Here is a 14,441-nt window from a genome sequence, read left to right as displayed (position 1 = left end):
TTCTTCTCAACTTCTTTTTATAATCAGGCTTAAGATTTCACTGGATATTCCGTAGCTGAAGATGCACAAAGCGTAGCTGCTGATACAGTCTTTAGATCTCAACATGCAGAGGTGGTACATAAATACACAGCTGGAGAAGATGCTGACTTTCAGCACTTGAGCAATTCACAGTAGGAGTCTCACTGGGGTTAGGTCACCACTGCCTGGTGGGATTGGCTTGTGCAAAGCTAATAGAGATCCTCAAATACAGAAGTAAACCAGGAGGAACTGTGCAGGGTGACTTCACTGACCAGTGAAGGGAGTGGGTAATTGCTGAGCAAAGCCCTGTGGTTATGTCCACCTCTTTCCCAGGAGATTGACACAACTGCTTCTCTTAGGCTCTCTGAGGGATGTGGTGTAGATCTCAGATCAAAACTTGGCTACGCAGCTTCTGAGGCAAAAGGTTGCCTGTTCCTGACCGCGTGCCACCCTGACTGAGCTACAGAGTCATTTACCAGCATTATATGGTGCAGCTTTTCACCTTAGTCCTTCCCCAGCCTCTGTGGTGCCCAGCTGCCGGAACAACCCCTTCTTACTCTGGGGGCACCGCCTACAGTATTTATAGGATTCTCTGACTTATGTTGGTCAGAAGACCTGTTCCTTTTGAAAGGAAAAGGGGAACGAGGTCAGAGGCAACTTGGGGGACACACACACAAAAGAAGTATTTGCAAATCCAAGTGAATACTTTAATTGTCGAAGGATGACTGCTGCTTAAAGACAGGAGTTTGGTTTTGTGATTGCATGTGCTTTTGAAATATATGCACCTGCTGTCACCAAAAAAACCCCAAAGCCTTAATTTTTAGTACCTGTGTAAAGCAGCAAGGAAGCATATGGAAAGAAGGCTGGAAACCATTTAAATCATTGCATGATTTATTACGAGAGGAAAAGTAAAGTTATACGAGAACTTCTGATTCCTCTTTCTCCAGCTGAAAGACAGAGAAAAAGGACAATATAGCGATGATTCGTGATGCAATTTATGATTTGCCCTTAAGATATTTATGAAACTATTATCTTTATTTCCCCTTTTTCTTCTCATATAATTTGATTTGTGGGAAAATTAATAAAAGAAATTACATACACAAAAGCACAGCCCATAACTGCTGCATACTCAAATTGATAAATGTGAACCATACTCAGTGTGATATTTAACAGAAATGAAAATATGATGGTACTAAAGTTATCTCTTTTTTTCTCTTCATTGGCTCTGCTATTAAATGAAAGGAAATCTGAATATTATGCATCTTGACAATGGACTCTTACATAGTGAAACAGCATTTAGTATTATTAAAATGTGAGTTATTCTTGTAATTGCATTTTTTTCAACACTAAAACAGTGACTGATGTACATAATATTTGCCTGATAAGTCATAGAAAATACAGTAACAGTAAATTTCTTAAAGCAATTAAGTTGTCTTTTGTTAACATTGAAATTACAGCCAAAGAATACTTATTAGGTTAATAAATGTATTTGTTGCATATATAATTGAGATTAAGGTAGAAACTAATCTAAACTGAATCACAATGTATTTTTACACATAATATGCTTCTAATAATATGTCTGCTTGCTTAGACAGACAGCCACAAGCTCAATCTATGCATCTTGAGGCAGAAGTGGAAACACACCATTGGAAAACTCATCACAGAAAGGAAGCTTTGAAAACAGAAAAGGCAGTCCAGTGCTGCTTTCTTTCATGCTGTAGTAGTGTGGTTTCTCTGTTTTCTGTGTAGAGGATAAGAACTTTTCCCTGCCTTATTGCTATGTTGATCTTCGTATGTTGTAGGATCATAAAGAAAGGTCTCAGATGCTATGGTAACAGTGGTTTATGAGCCAGAGAAATCACTAAAAACACTTTATCGTTTGAATAAAATGAAAAATGTATTTGCTTGTAGAGCCTAAGAAAATCAAAAAAGGGTAGAAAAGCCTGGAAGAACGATTTGCACAAAACAAAGAACACAAATACAGCACACAGGTAAAAGAGTGCCATGGTGACATGCACTGAAGGCTTTTATAGCCCAGATAAGAGTGACTTCTAAAATCACTTTAAAAATGGGAATTTACAGAAAGCCATCCCATTGTGGTCAAGAAACCATTTGCCAAACTTCGGCAATGCATGTTCTAAGGTTGTTACATATTTTACAGAAAAAAAAAGTTTAGAAAATATTTTCTTCTTAATTATTTTTGCTATCAATTATTTTTGTGATCATTACCACTGATTCTTGTGCATAGAGACTGAATACTCAGTATGTTGGGCAAAATACTTAATGAGCATATTTTGGAAATTTATGAAATTATCTAAAAAAGCTTAGTCTTGCTGTCATAATCCAAAGTCTCACTGTCTCTTTCTAGGTTATAAAGTAGAGACCTCCTGTGCTTTTGGGAAGTTACACTGCTGGGATTCCTGTTATTGGGGGCTCAGTGAAGCATCATGTGCCAAATATTTCTCTAATGCAAAGTTAAATGTTGTTGGTTTAGGAATGAATCTTAGAGGGAAAATTCCATGTGTGAAAGCAAAGCACCTCATTTTCTTTTAAGCACCGTAGCTGTTTGAAGCTATCCAGAGGTTATACCATGGCTTTGTCAAATTTTCTGTTTTCTTAGAAACATTTCTAAAAGTGTATCTAAGCAAATAATGAGTCTGTTGTGTGCAAATGCATGAATGTTTGTTTTAGGTAAATAGTGGCACTGAAGTCCTACCATGTTTATTTCTGGATCTCCAAATAACCTGTCTAAATTAGTGTTTTTCACCCATGCACTGACTTTTGGCATAAAGAAGAACCAAAGAGCAGGAGAGGCTTTGCTTTCTGGGACTCTAGGTCTCTATGATTTATTCCAAGAAGCTCCACATGAATTTGCCTGGATGAAGCGTGACCAGCACATCAAGGGAGGTGATTCTCCCCCTCTACTCTACTCTCATGAGACCCCACCTGGAGTACTGCACCCAGCTCTGGGGCCCCCAACAGAAGAAGGACATGGAGCTGTTGGAGCGAGTCCAGAGGAGGGCCACGAAGATGATCAGAGGGCTGGAGCACCTCTCCTATGAGGACAGGCTGAGAGAGTTGGGATTGTTCAGCCTGGAGAAAAGAAGGCTCCGGGGAGATCTAATTGCGGCCCTCTAGTACTTAAAGGGGTCTACAAGAAATCTGGAGAGGTACTGTCTACAGGGGCATGTAGCGATAGGACAAAGGGCAGATTTAGATTATACATAAGGAAAAAATTCTTTACTGTTAGAGTGGTGAGACACTGGCACAGGTTGCCCAGAGAAGCTGCGGATGCCCCATCCCTGGAAGTGTTTAAGACCAGGTTGGATGAGGCTTTGGGCAACCTGGTCTAGTGGAGGGTGTCCCTGCCCATGGCAGGGGAGTTGGAACTAGATGATCTTTAAGGTCCCTTCCAACCCAAACCATTCTGTGATTCTATAACAATAGGAGTTTTGCCATCATTCAATGGGATCAAGGCTTCACACCAAACCACTGCCCCGTAATTCAATTACACGGTGTCAGCAGCAGAAAAAAACAGCCTTTTCTTCACATATGACTTGCCTGCATCTTTTCTTTCTACTGCTTTGTAAAATAAATGAAATATGCACACCTGAGCATCCAGCTGTTACTGTTGGCAAGCCTCCAGTAGCACAGGTTATAGCATCCCAGGGTTATAAATGAACACCATCATACAGGGAAAGTGGTTGGTTTGTTTCTTCTTTTTTTCTTTCTTTTTTCTTTTTTCTTTTTTCTTTTTTCTTTTTTCTTTTTTCTTTTTTCTTTTTTTCTTTTTTCTTTTTTCTTTTTTCTTTTTTCTTTTTTCTTTTTTCTTTTTTCTTTTTTCTTTTTTCTTTTTTTTTCTTTCTTTTTTTTTCTTTTTTCTTTTTTTCTTTTTTCTTTTCTCTTTTTTCTTTTTTCTTTTTTTTTCTTTTTTTTCTTTTTTTCTTTTTTTTCTTTTTTTCCTTTTTTCTTTTTTCTTTTTTTCTTTTTTTTCTTTTTTTTTTCTTTTTTCTTTTTTCTTTTTTTCTTTTTTTTCTTTTTTTTTTTTTTTTTTTTCTTTTTTTTTCTTTTTTTTTCTTTTTTTTTCTTTTTTTTTCTTTTTTTTTTTCAGGCCAAGTTTCTGCAAGTATAGCACAGCATAAAGTTATGTTTGTTCTCTCTTGGATGGCAGGACTGACCTTCAACCAAATATTTAAGAAACTCTGTAGAGCCTGACGTGCTCCACGCTGCATGAGTCAACGGGAAGGAAGAATACCTCTACAGGAGGTCATCAAGAAAGTAAGATAAAGCAGCACTCTGAAAGGAACAGCAGCAGGACGTGGCTCAAAATATTATCAAAGGAAGAAAACTGTTTCCTTAAAGGGCGGCAGTCTCCATTGCAGAGGTAATGCATTTGCATTGCAACACTTTTAGAAGGTATGTGATTTTTAAAGGGGTGTCATGGCATTCAGACAGAATGCCACACACAAAACGAGTTTTTGTAATCTATTGTATGTTTTTAAAAACTGCTTGAATGTATGTCTGCTGCTATGAAGAACTTAAGTAGTTAAAAGACAAAAACTTCTACAGCTTCCTCACCTAAATAAAAAATATTTTTTTCCCTTGTCGTGGTTTTACCCCAGCCGGCAGCTAAGCACCACGCAGCCGCTCACTCGCTCCCCCCCTCATGGGGATGGGGAGAGAATTGGAAAAGCTAAAGTGAGAAAACTCGTGGGTTGAGATAAAGACAGTTTAATAGGTAAAGCAAAAGCCGCGCGCACAAGCAAAGCAAAGCAAGGAATTCATTCACCACTTCCCACGGGCAGGCAGGTGTTCAGCCATCTCCAGGAAAGCAGGGCTCCGTCACGCGTAACGGTTACTTGGGAAGACAAACGCCATCGCTCCGAATGCTGCCGCCCCCCCCGCCCCTCTTCCCCCAAGCTCCTTATAAACTGAGCATGACGTCATATGGTATGGAATATCCCTTTGGTCAGTTTGGGTCACCTGTCCTGTCTGTGTCTCCTCCCAACTTCTTGTGCAGCCCCAGCCATCCCGCTGGCAGGGCAGTGCAAGAAGCAGCAAAGGCCTTGGCCCCGTGTAAACACTGCTCAACAAGAAGTCCATAGAACAAAAACATCTCTATATTATCAACACTGTCTCCAGCACAAATCCAAAACATATCCCCACACTAGCTACTATGAAGAAAATCAACCCTCTCAGCGAAAACCAGGACATCCCTTTAAAGGAACAGACACAGATAAATATTAGAAGTACTGGTTGCAACTTTAAATGTACACATCATATAGAGCACATTACAGGAAATATTTCTTTTCAGTCTCATTTTTCTTCTTCAGAATGTATTTCTGAAGGGGGAATTTAGGCTCTTGCATATAAAGGCCAGGAGCAATATTTTTAAAGAAAGATACAAGACCAATACTTTACTGTACAACTTTGTGATTTACGGTAGCATAGTAAGGCCTTTGAGAAGTTTCAGCTGACCTCACTACACTTCTTAAGTCCTACTTGAGCAAGCGTATAAGCGGTTAAAAAATGTATCTCATAGCAAACTGGCTAGTATTTGATTGTCTTCATTCGTGGTTTTTAATGCAATTAGGCAGAATTTGAGACACCTGGAGTCTCCCCATGCACCTTCAAAGTCTTCTACTTTAACATTGCAGCAACTTCTTCAGATAAATATTGAAATTTTGAACAAAGACGTGAGCGACAGGAAGGAGGAGAGTGGAGCCAAGGGGAGCAGCATAACCCTCAGTGAGTGACTAGGCTTCCTCTGGCTCCGCACTAGTGCGAGGACTGCTTCAGGTCCCCATCTCTAGGACATTAGTTGCTGAAAAGGATGATTGCACTGATTTAATTAGTTGTTTATGCAACAGCGCTATACCAGCTGTCAATTCGAGAAGTCCACTCACTGGACGTAAAGGAAGATGTTTCTTCTCCCTATTGTTAATAATCCTATGTAATTCTATATTAGATGCATCTCTGTTAAACATTCAAAAGACTTGAGGAAGCACAGCATTATCTTTTGTATTACTTTTTTTCTGGTAAAGCTACATATAGATCTTTCATATATATATACACACACAAATGTTTATACACGTACACACATGTACTCGCACGTACTCCCACGTAAGCGAACACAAATTTATAATAGATTTTAAAGGATAGATAATGCCATTAGTATTAATGAATTTGTAAAATGTCTCATTTAAAAGTAAATGTTGATAATCATATAAACGCATACTGTCATATAATATTGCAGTGTGTTTTAAATACTCTGAATGTTCTGGGATTATAATACTCATATAGCATTAAGACTATCTGAAGGCAAAGGAATGTCAAAAGAAATACATGATGAGAATAAAAATTACATAAAACTAGCCTTCTAAGTAAGTAACAGTCAGGCATGGCACTGGCAAATATCAAAACAAATAATGATTATCATGTGCAAAATCATATCTGAATGATATTATAGAGTAACTATGCTATGAACCCTGTACCTTGTCTGAATGTTATATAATGTGTCCCTCAGATTTTTCCCAATTTGTTTGTGCTACTCTAGGTTTTAATATGTAAAATGATAAAATAAATGCAAGCATCTCAATTTAAATGATGTGCATAGTAGTAATCTTGTTTAAAAAAGCCACAAAATAAAAACCACCTCCCACCTTTTAAAAATCATAGCCATGACTAGATTTATTAAAAATGCTAACGGAATTATTTCAGTTTTGGACAAACACATTGCAACTTCAAAATATAGCTAAAATTCTATGCTGTGAAACCATCCTGGTTTATCTGAACCTGATTTTATCACCTTAACATCCTCCTCTGCCAAAGTGCTATCGCATTAGAAATTTAGCAATAACAGTTGCACTGGAATGATCCTACTGATCAGAGCAACAATCCATCACTGCTGTACGCTGTACGCCATGTCTGACGATGGCCAATCACAGATGAATAGGGAAAGCATATAGAAAAAAAAGGTAGAGTAGATGCATGATCCTTTGATATTTGCTCCAAGTTTTTTTTAAAAAAGTAAAAATTTGTCTTTTATTATATTATTTTCTCCCACAATCACATACACTAGCCTTTGATGGATTTTCTTTTATTACTTCTTTAATCATTTTTTAATACATTTAGGCTACTGCTAAATGCCATGGCAAAGTTATGTAATTTTACAATTATGTGATAGTGTGTTTCCCCTGCCCCCTCCCCCCCAACCTGACCTTTTCCTGTAACTCTGCTCAAGAGAGAACCACCAGTGATGGCTGTAATGGATGCATCTGGTTGTGATGGCTGCATTCTGCTCAAAGGGGATTCAGAGATGGATAACAACACAATAGCCGAGAGCTAATTTATGGCAATACGCCCACCCAACCACAGTGCTGGTCAATGTCCAACTCAAGCCAAATTTGGAAGAAACTAACATCTGCAGTCAGTACGCAAATATGCCCGTAAGTCAATCATCTCACTCCATAAACAGCAAGCAGCCCAAGAGTCCCTTGAGCTATTCCTTCATGGCAGCTACACACCGGGATCTCCCCTTGAGCAGGGACGCCTCCCAAGGTTGCCTCTGGGAGATTCCTTGCCACGAAAGATCCTTGGTAAGTGACTAATAGCATGCCGAACTTTGAAATCTTAGCTAAGTGATATAAAGGATTGATTGTACATAAATATAATCCTTTAGCCATAAACCGTTGATCAAGTCTGGGACTAGGACTGGATCCAGTTGCACCTAGACTCCTCTCCAAGAAGGAGTTTAGAAAGAAAGAGGGTCCTCTCTGAGCCTCATGGCTCAACGGGAGGGTCTCCCTGACAGTTTTGTCTGACCCTGTCCTCTGTGCAGTAAATAATCAAGTGTACCTTGCCATTGAAGCTTGTTAAACCACTGTGGCATTTACCATTGAACTTCGTTAACTCACTGTTAACTATCTATAAAATATATTCTTGCTTCTCTCTTACAAGTGAAGTGCATGACTCCATTCATGACAAATTGTTATTTTCTTTTGCTTGTTTTAAATTTGTTGCTTGATAATTTAAGCATGTGTGACCTAGTTCAGGTGTTTTGGTAGGAAAAACTGAATATAATTTTTTTTTCACTTCATTCAGAACCTACATAAGCCTACAGCTCTCTATCATATTCTCTCTGAGCCATCCCTTTTTCAAGTGGATAATATATAGCTACCTGTAAGTTCTTCTAGAGAAGCCACTCAATGATTAGCCTCATCACCCTTTTCTCTATCTTTAGTTCTTTTTGAAAGTACTATTTCAAGTCTGTATTACAGAATTTATCAAATTTTTTGCACATTGTTACAGAATAACCTAGATTTCTGTAAGAAGCTGAAATTCCACCAGCAATTCCACTTTCTTCTGGCAATAAAGCTGATTTAAAGGATAACTAATATACTTTATGTGTTGGCAATTTCACATTGAATTATCGAGCAAATATCACATGATCTGTGTGATTTATTAATATTCAATTTATTGATCTGTTTTTGAAAATGATCTATTATTGTGTCTAACTGAAACGATTCCTCAGATTTATCTCCTATAAAGAAAGGCTGTGGTATCAGCTTTCCTTAGGCTTCTCTGTTATGAATATCAAGGAATTGAGATGTTTAAATTTTCTGTGATGGCCTTCTCTTCCCACAGCATCCTCTTTGTACCTATAGGATCTGTTGACCCTGAAATCATGGATCCTTGGCACAGGATCGCAAGTCCATACAGCTGTTTGGCAGATTCCATGCTGATGGTAGGTCTGTAAAATTAGTCATAGCTTTGGGGTATTTACATTTCTCAAATCTTTTCTTTGTTTTGCATCATTAAATGGTTCCAAATGTGTGTTATGAAAGGTGATGCTTCTCCTGGTCTGATTTACTCCTAACTTGCATGTCTTTAATGTATTTTTGCTGTAAGAGCTTCCTTTTTCATTAAATTATGGTACATCATATAAATAAGATGGCCCTTTTTACAGAGAAGGGGGTCTCTTAGATCTGCTTTTGGTGTGATGTTATTTTTATCCTAATTGGCTAGTGCAGTGTCTTTGGCTATTTTCCATGCTGTATTTTGCCCTTTCAGCTGCTCTTTTTTCATTTCCTTTTTTACAAGATTCAGATTATTATATACTGCTGTTAATTGAAGGTAAGCAATAGTATTATGAATAGTTAATGCTGTATCTCTTTCCTTCTATAAGGATATAGGTCACTGTTGCAAAGTCACTATTTGACTGAGACATTTTGAACCAAATCCTGCCCTTGTTGAGAACTAAATCAGTATTTTTTTCCCTTTTTATGAGTTGTGCAATGAGTTGCTTTGAGTAGCAGTCACATATGATATCAAAAATCTATACTTTGCATTATATACTATCTGACATTTATCCGCTGTGGATTATGTTCTCATTTATGGCTTTATTGACCACTCTTAGAACAGGATATCCATTAATCAGTTTAATTGAGCCTTTCTTCTGACCTAAAAATAGATCAATCAAACTTCTGATCTTATTTACTCATATACAGTGAACTGTATTTATTATTAACATGGATCTCAAAATTATTTTGGGAACCTTAATTTCAAAAGGGCCATGGGAAATCTAATTCACAGATAAGGAATGGAAAGAAAACAGTCTTTAAGCAGGAAAGGAAGAAAGGTCTTCCACAAGCTGAAGAAGCTGATACAAAGAGGTGTTAAAAGATCAAAGCAAATTTCTCCAAAGAGCAGAAATAGAGATAACCCACAGAGGAACTCTGGAGTTCTGGAAGAGTGAAATGAAGTTTCCTACAGAGAATAACAGAGAATATTGTAAAACTAAATGATTACTGAGTTACACAAGACCCAAACGATAACTCTCAAAAGCCCCCCCCCCCCCCCCAAAAAAAAACTGCATGATAGCAAATTGCTTTTATATGGAGAAAGAAGAGCTGGAAATTGTGCTTTAATTAAGACTTTTGTCATTTGATTCAGGCGGATTTTGTAATTCAATGTGAAGAGGCTTCAAGATAAATGGAAGAAACAAGTATTTTCCCAAATTACTAAGGTATGTCTCTATTGTGCACTCGCTACACGCTAGGTTTGTATTTAACTCTAATATCCTTTCTCTGAAATGGCAAACATACCCATGGCACTTCATAAAAATGTCATTGTAAATGAAATGCTAAACTGTAGTACTAGCTATGAATCGCCTATCCACATAATCTGTAAATTACTTTTAATAATCTACAAAAGGAAACAGACTGTGTCATGTTAAAGGTTTTTGCTGTATCTCAACGAGTGCAGCTCTGCAGAAGTCAGCTGAGCTCTACAAGTTGTATTTGTTCACTCTGGGCAAATCTCCTAATGCCTCAGATGGAGAAAAGAAAAGTCTTCAGCATGTAATCTCTGTAGCCCAGATCTCCAAGACTGTGCAAGAAAAAGATGTTCCTGCAGCTGTTCAGACAACATAGCCTCCCTCTCTGGCCCACAATCCTAGAATGAATAGTTGAAGTCTGGGGAATAGCATAGTATTATTGAATAGGGAAGAAATGGAAATTGTATCATGTCGTTCTGATTTACCACGCAGCATAAGTGCACATTTTGTATGAAAAAATATAATGATCTTTCTGTGAGAACTCGGCAGAAATGGAGTGGTTACTGTGAGGGTTCTCTTTCAGGTTGCTGGACGTCACCTCTGAACACTCTTGGTGCCACGCTTAATGCCATAATCCCGTCCCTCCAAAGAGTACAACCGGGCTGGGTCCACTTAGAGCAGTGGTCTCCTGTAAAGCTGGCACCAGATCTTACAGCTCCTGTATATATTAGTCAGCCTTAGTCACTGAGGACTACTCAAGTGTTTACAGTGAATTACAAAGAATTTACAGGATCATTGTGACAAGTTTTGTCTTCAGAAATGCTGACAATCTCTTAATATAGAAAGACTGGTATGGGTGCTTTATGATCCATATCAAAGCAAGATTTCGGTGTTGCTGATATTTTAGTACAGCTGCATAACAAGAAACAGTCACAAGAATAAAACTACATGGCTGAGATTCAAATATGCTCATAAAGCACAGTGTTTGGATGCTCAGTGAGCTTTGTAGCCCCAATAATTCTCACTTGTGTCACATCAGAAGCCTTAGGCACTCTTGTCCTATGATGGCATCTTGTTAGCAAGCAGCAGACCCCAGCAGAAACAAACGCTTAGGGCATCTCTGCCTAACTGCCCATGAACTCCAGTTTCCTTAGAATTCTGCCTAACAAGAGACTTGGTTACTAATTTGATTTGTAGAAGAGCAAAACCCTGGCATATTAAAAGCAGCAAACACTCCCAAGTGATTTGCTGCAAAGCAGAATAAATGAGTAACTGCTTTACATGAATCATATTCCATTAATTTCACAGAACAGCAAAAGTAGGATTTTTTTTTTCCTAGTTTATGAGTGAAGTTGTCTTGTTTGAAAATATCCATTATTGGAAGCATTGATAGTAAAGATGGCTTATAGACAAGACTTGATTATGTCAGTCCTTGATTCAAAAGTTGCCATTTAAACGGTGTTATAGATGTCAGGGGACAACCAAGTCATCGTTGCCTTACTCAAAAATTGCTTCAGAGCTCACAAAAGAAATGTATTTGGAAAACAGTAGGAAGATTTTAATGCTTAACATTATTACCACACAATTACGAGGAATGAGAAATATTTCTCACATGTAGACCTCGTAGTCCAGTGAAATAATTGCTCAAACACCTAGGTTCAAGATCAAACAAGCTGGGTATACTCAAAATATACTTTGCCATTGTTTTCCCATTACAAGTTTTACAAGACATTGTAACAAGAGCTAACTGCAGTAGAAGACGTTAAACAGGTGAAAACTGGAACCGATGGGTCTATTCTAGGTTTTGACATACACAAGGATTTGAGAATCCAAAATGTCTTGACCTATTTTGCAGGATCAGAGCTAAGGCAAAGATTCTCAATAATTCTCAAAATAGCAACATTCCCTACAAATATAAAAATATAGAAGAAATGAGGACTTCCAACTATAATGGTAGATAGAATGAAACATTTCTCTTAGCACTAGCTTGCTGTGCTCTTATTCATTCTCCATGCATTCATTCATTCACCATCTTACTATGATTTCTTATCTTCCATAAGCAAAATAAAACAGATCTGTCAATTTTCACATAGAAATCTCTGCTTTTGGTGCTCAGCATCATTAATCGCTTTATTTCCCTTTCTTTTCAAAAACTTTCTTTATGTTAAAGCCAAGCTAAAGCTTAAGTTGTAGAAATTATTCCTCTCCTGATTTTACAAACAGTTTGTGTATTAATCTTTACTCACCTTAGTGGTGCCACTATAGTCTAATGCTTAATTTACATTAATAATTCCAATGACTTCATTTGGTTCCTGCTGCAGGACTGAAAGCCAAATACGCATCTTTAATCACATGCCCAATGAGCCCATTTGGCATTCAGTCCTGCGACAGGAACCAGGTGAAGTCATTGGGGTTATTAATGCAAGTTAAACATGTAAGTATTTTCTGGACTAACAGTCAATTGTCCTTAACTGTTCCTCATAGTCAGTAGACATAACTAAAGTGAACTGTGATTATTACATAATTTCTAACAATCATGGAACCAAAATGTGAGTTCCCTCCTCGGAGGCTGTCTAGGATTGTTTTTTATTCTGAAATATAAAAGATACAAACTAGAGAGTAGGTACAGCCTACAGAGATGCACGCTATGAATAGCACTTAAAAGGATAACTTGCTGATACTTGAGAAAATCTTGAGAAATATGGTGATATTCTCTTGTCATAGAGGGTGCTTGACTGCTATAAACATTAGTGTTATTTCTATGTTCTTAATTATTAAAATATCTATTTACTAGCTAGAAATAAATAGTGGGTTTTCTGTGGAAGGAGGTCAACGCTGGAGTCCCACAGCAATCTCTGAATCCATGTTGATTAATGTGTTCTTAAATACCCTGGAAAGGGAGTCGAATAAGTAAGAGTAAATGGTTTCCTGTTAAACCAAAATTGTGGGAGTGTAGTAAAGAAAAGGACCAACTGTGAGTAATTATAAAAGGACAAAAAAAACCCACTGAGTGACTGGGTGATAAAATGGCTGATGAAAATAATAGTATGTAATGTAAAGTAATAGAAGGAAAATATTTGAACTTTATGTATGCAATGATGAGTTCTGAGCTGACTATTATTATTCAGGGATGAGATTATGGGAGTGTGGCAGATAAAGCTATCCACATTACAATAAATGTTTTCTAAGGAAGCAGCATTTCAATGTACAGCGCTCCAAAAAAGCAAACAATGTCAAAAAGAGGAGCAAACAGAAAAAGTCATTCTGCCGCTCTCTAAAACTATGGCATCCTCTTCTTTTGAAAATTGTGCACAGTGTTCTGGTTTGTCTTCTCAAAAGTGGTAGAGTGGACCTGTAGGCCAAGGTGTGACAAAGATACCACAGGATTTAGGGTTTGATTGGGCATTTGGTCTTACACGTTGTGGCTGTTTTCACAGACTAGCAAGCCTCTGTCAGCAAGATGAATGCCTGAGGGAGAGGATATCCCTTTTGGCCCAAATGTCCGGTCCACTTGCAGATCTGTGGGGGATGGAGAAGCCCCTGTGTAATGCAGAACGCCCCTGTGGTACTGGTGTCAGACAATCAGCGTGACTGCGCGTCCCAGCGCTTATTTCTCTTTTTCTGTCTCAGTGCGACTCCAGCTCTTCAAGGTTCATTCAGTTTGTTGATGATTTTCTCATGTCCCTACGACAGGCAATCACAATTTGATAAAGGAAAACACTCCTGACGAATGATGTAGGTATCACATTGCTTAGTCAGTGATACATCTCAACCTCTCAGCCATCTTTTCCCAGTTATGTTTTCTGTGCTGTAAAGTGCTGCCCTAGATGACAGTGGAGCTAGTCTGACACTTGCTCAGCAGCAGTTAACAACAGACTATAAAAAAGCTTTTATAACACTGTTTATATCTAGTTGCAGTAACATTCACATTTTTCATGTAAATCGGAGCTCTCTTTTTTTTTTTCCCCCCTTTCTTCTGAAACATGTATTCACATAGTTAAGCAGAATAATTTTTCATTCTTGATGTAGAAATCATTCTGAGGTCTGGAAAGGTCAAACAGCTAATAATTATCAAGCTTGGAAATTCACAACAGGAAAATCCTCTGTCTGTGAAGAAGCTGCCCATGGGAAGGTGCTAGGTAAAGAACAAAGGAGAAATACATTTCCTGTCCTCAGCCATTTCTGCCTTTCCGAAGCAGGAAAGAGGGATAGAAGGTAGTTCTCACCACTTAGAAGCTTTGCGCAATATAGACTGTTAGAGCAGTAAAAACCACAGTGAGGATCCTTAGGGTAAGAGTAGATAATCAAAGGAACTAAATTACTAAGGCTAGGTATCCCTTAGTAACTGACGGCGGAGGCTCCCTTT

The sequence above is a fragment of the Grus americana genome, chromosome 4 (assembly GCF_028858705.1).
Source record: "Grus americana isolate bGruAme1 chromosome 4, bGruAme1.mat, whole genome shotgun sequence".
Lineage (NCBI taxonomy): Eukaryota > Metazoa > Chordata > Aves > Gruiformes > Gruidae > Grus > Grus americana.
This window is presented reverse-complemented; position numbering follows the sequence as displayed.